Here is a 4,921-nt window from a genome sequence, read left to right on the forward strand (position 1 = left end):
GCTTGAAGCTGATATGCTTGATGGTGTCGTGTGTAATAAAGCCACAGCCTGACCTGCTGCTGCGTATGCCACGCCATTTCAGCCAGATTAATTTCTGAAGGGGCTTAGATGGCAAGGAGGGAGCTTAAGAGAGGATGTCTCCCCTGCAGAGAGAATTTTTTTTTTTTTACCTCTTTCTACAGGGGGCATCCTCTCATAGCCGCTTTCGCGCATCACCTCAACGATTTCTAGATTTCTTTTTGATATTTATATGGAGATCATGCAGAAATGGAAGGCTCACATGAGCTAGAGGGCTATGGTCAGAAAGATAATGCTCATTTTTAAAATGGCTTTACATCGTCACCTTGTTAGCGCATTTTCATGGCTAGTCCAACTTTGCCGTGGTGCGATCCATAACCTCTAACAGCTCTACATACGCAGGGCAGGAGAATTGAGAAGGCTCAGCCTCAGCTTCTTCACCATCCTCAAATATCTCCTGCCTTTCCTGGGTAAAAACCCAGCAGGGCACTAACCTCAGTATCAGAAAGTGTTAAAGATATAACATCATCCTCCCGAGGCTCTCTCTCGTCCGCCGCCATTACGAGCCAAGAAAGGGAAAATCCCTCTTTAAAACATTCAAACAGATCCACCTGTATTCCCACGAGCTCATTCTCCTCCGTGCCTCAGCAGTGGCAGGTCCTGAACCGCGGGAAGCAGATGGCTGCCTTTTTCCCCCTTTTTTTTCGGAAGAGAGACGAACAAGAGCAGAGCATTTTTTCCGTGCAAAAACGCTCACAAAGCACACAGATTGCCTCCTCAAAGACATTGCGTGCTTGCTCTTCACCCAAACAAATGACTGTGTCATCGGGTGTCAAATAACGCCGACACGGATGCACGCATTTGTTGTGTATTGATGTGACGTCATCAACGTGCTTACGGCACACACAGAAGGAAAATAAAGATAGAGATGGAGAACGTTGAATCTGGTCTGTGTGTGTGGTTTGATCCAAAATAACCAGTAAGGTTACAACATTGGCGACGAGGATGTCATGACTCACTCGGTAGTTAAATCTGAAAGTGAGTTAAACACGTACCTCGCCGAGTCTTTTAGTGCAGTTACCTGCAAAGTTTAGTGGCGATAAGTGTTGCGCGCTGAAAATGGACGGCGCTGTTCCAAAGTTCGACTGCTACAGTGATCCAGCCACGTTGGGTCCGCGGTGGACAAGATGGTTAAATGCATTTGAACTTTTTGCTGATGGAAAGGGTTTAATTCTGACTGACGATGCATCAGACGCTACAAAGCAAAGACGAAGAGCCTTATTATTGGATCATGCTGGGACGGATGTGCAGGATATTTTCTCCACACTCGCTGACACAGGAGGGCCAACAGATTACGTGCAGGCAGTAACAGCACTGAACGCATACTTTGTGCCCCAGGTAAACACGGCATTTGCAAGACAGACATTTTATCAGCTAAAGCAGAAAACGGGACAGACTGTGCAACAGTTTAAGTTTCCCTTTTTTCCACCAGGTGGTTCAGGGCTTCTTTAATGGCCTCTTTTGCTAAATGGAAGAGGTAATATAACGTCCGTGACTGTCTTACGTCATTTACATAAGATTTTACAATATCTGCACTTTTTGAGGTGTTAATAGAAGGTTATGGTTACGGTTACACTGTTACCATATTTTTCGGACTATAAGTCGCACCTGAGTATAAGTCGCATCAGTCCAAAAATACGTCATGATGAGGAAAAAAACGTATATAAGTCGCACTGGACTATAAGTCGCGTTTATTTAGAACCAAGAACCAAGAGAAAACATTACCGTCTACAGCTGCGAGAGGGCGCTCTATGATTTCAGTGTATACTACAGGAGCACCGAGCAGTATAGAGCGCCCTCTGGCGGCTGTACACGGTAATGTTTTCTCTTGGTTCATGTCTCTTAGTTCATTTCTCTTGGTTCACGTCAAATTAATTTTGATAAGTCGCACCTGACTATAAGTCGCAGGATCAGCCAAACTATGAAAAAAAGTGTGACTTATAGTCCGGAAAATACGGTAATTTGTTATCTTATTTTCTGCATTTAAACTGAATGTACGTTAGTTTCCTAAAGGAAACAGCGTAATGTAATAAAGATTAACATAATTATTGCTGAAGTGGTAATTGTTAAAAGTAATGTTTTGCATGTTATATTTCATACTTGTTGAGCTTGTGTCGTCATTGTGAAAATATTGGTCTCCCAGACTAACAAAGGAGGACAAAAAATAAGAGAATATTAAATATATTTATTTGTGTTACAAAAATTTTCAGAGTTTGTATGGGTCTGGAGCAACATGGGGAGAGTAAATTATTAGCATTTTTATTTTTTGGTGAACAACCCTTTGAAGAGCAGCCCTCCACGTACATTACAATTTGTGAGGTATGTGAATGTCATGTCTGTTTTAATGTTTCAGTATTGTTGTTGTTGCTGTCCGTGATAAGAGTAGACTATTATGAAACCTACACTGAAAAAAATGAACATGGCAGGTCTTTGAATTTACAAAAATGAACAACTCAATTAATTGTTTCTTTTTTTTCAGACTTCTTTAACTGCCATCTCTACTTCCCACTAAATGCGACAGCATCACTAAGCATCCATGACATCCATGACATTCCCTGCAGCGCTGTGCCAGGCCTGATGATCAAGGAGGCTCCCACAGAAGCCTGTGATCTCAGCCACCGAATACCGGAAAATGAAGCCGGATGGCTGGTGCTGGTGAGTGTTTAGCAAACACTGTAATTGAGCACTGCAAAGGAAACTCACAGAGTTTATTAGTAGACACGAAACCACCAGCAATTTAATACACATAAATATATACAGAGAGGGTTACATACTCACCCACCCTCCTGCACTGGAGCCCAACTCAAGGGGCGCTTTCTTTTAGCCCGGACCATCAGTAAGGTGGTTGCTATGAACATAAAACCAGCCAAAAACATTACACGTCCAGAATAGGAGACTGTTATGCGAGAGGTTTCCACCTAACCTCGATCAGGTGGAGAGCTGGTGGTTACAGGGGAATTAGGAAGGGGAGGATAAAAGCAGAAGTTAAAAATCCCTGAAGGGAATGAGTAGATTCCTTGGTATCACTTTTTCGCTGCCTCGTCTGGATCACATCCCTTAGGTTCTGTTTATTTCCTCGTGACCGCCGATTCCTCTTACCCCTGCCCGCAGGTGGGGGAGGAGCGCGAGTCGTGACACTAGCCTTCATCTCCCTGAACTTCTCGATCACCATCTCAACGGAAATACTGATAAGTTCAGAAGGCGAAACCTGAGTATCGAGAAGAAAGCCTTTTCTTTCTTCCCGATGTCTGCCAGGTTCATCCACAGACGTCTCTTCGCTGCCACCTGCTTGGTAGCATGGAGAGAGGTCCGTGGTGCGGCACGGCTCAGCTACCTGATCAGGAGAAAGGCCCTTGCCTCCATCCAGGTCTCTTAGAAGATCAGCCTGATATGCTTGAAGCTGATATGCTTGATGGTGTCGTGTGTAATAAAGCCACAGCCTGACCTGCTGCTGCGTATGCCACGCCATTTCAGCCAGATTAATTTTTGAAGGGGCTTAGATGGCAAGGAGGGAGCTTAAGAGAGGATGTCTCCCCTGCAGAGAGATTTTTTTTTTTTAACCTCTTTCTACAGGGGGCATCCTCTCATAGCCGCATTCGCGCATCACCTCAACGATTTCTAGATTTCTTTTTGATATTTATATGGAGATCATGCAGAAATGGAAGGCTCACATGAGCTAGAGGGCTATGGTCAGAAAGATAATGCTCATTTTTAAAATGGCTTTACATCGTCACCTTGTTAGCGCATCTTCATGGCTAGTCCAACTTTGCCGTGGCGCGATCCATAACCTCTAACAGCTCTACATACGCAGGGCAGGAGAATTGAGAAGGCTCAGCCTCAGCTTCTTCACCATCCTCAAATATCTCCTGCTTTTCCTGGGTAAAAACCTAGCAGGGCACTAACCTCAGTATCAGAAAGTGTTAAAGATTTAACATCATCCTCCCGAGGCTCTCTCTCGTCCGCCGCCATTACGAGCGTGAAAGGGAAAATCCCTCTTTAAAACATTCAAACAGATCCACCTGTATTCCCACGAGCTCATTCTCCTCCGTGCCTCAGCAGCGGCAGGTCCTGAACCGCGGGAAGCAGATGGCTGCCTTTTTCCCCCTTTTTTTTCGGAAGAGAGACGAACAAGAGCAGAGCATTTTTTTCGGTGAATGCACACAGATTGCCTCCTCAAAGACATCGCGTGCTTCAGTGGCGGCAAATATTTGCTTGATTAATGAGGATAGTTCACCCATTCAGTTGATAAATTAACAGCTAGTTAAAGATGTAAAGGGAACTAAACTATAGTATTAATTAAAAATAAACTGACATTAGGAATCAATCTCTTGCTCTCCTTATGTTTTTATATACATGTTAACAGCAGCAGCAAATGAAGACTGATGCCAGGACGTGGTTTTCCAAAAAATGTTTTACCTCGATTTCAGTTTAATAAGAAATGATTGAAGTCACATAAATCACTGTTTACACGACTCGCTTATATTACTGCTCACAGTGTTGTAGTCGAGACCAGCTCATTCGAGTCCGAGTCCAGATCGAGTCCAGAGAGGGTCGAGTCCGAGTCAAGACCGAGTTCAGAAAGGCTCGAGTCCGAGTCAAGACCGAGTTCAGAAAGGGTCGAGTCCGAGTCAAGACCGAGTTCAGAGAGATTGGGTCTGAGACAAGACCTATAGAAATCTTCAAGAGTATGTAAAATGTTAGGTGGAAACAATAAAGGGTAAAAGGGCCACATAGTATGTGGTGTAAAGTTAATTTTATTAGTATTATGAATTGTTACTTGTCAATATTAAGTGCTCATTTTCACATAACATCGTTGTACCACTATACACATCCATATAACCTT

At 43.7% G+C, this 4,921-nt stretch overlaps 1 long non-coding RNA gene across 1 annotated transcript; it reads left to right on the forward strand.

Annotated features, from left to right (window-relative positions):
- The first annotated feature begins 624 nt into the window (after positions 1–624).
- On the forward strand, positions 625–4,422 carry LOC113115503 (uncharacterized). The gene is made up of 3 exons (XR_003293895.1): positions 625–1,555; positions 2,289–2,397; positions 2,558–4,422. It is a non-coding gene; the product is annotated as an uncharacterized LOC113115503 (long non-coding RNA).
- Positions 4,423–4,921: the final 499 nt, after the last annotated feature.

This window comes from Carassius auratus, chromosome 2 (assembly GCF_003368295.1).
Source record: "Carassius auratus strain Wakin chromosome 2, ASM336829v1, whole genome shotgun sequence".
NCBI classification, from domain to species: domain Eukaryota; kingdom Metazoa; phylum Chordata; class Actinopteri; order Cypriniformes; family Cyprinidae; genus Carassius; species Carassius auratus.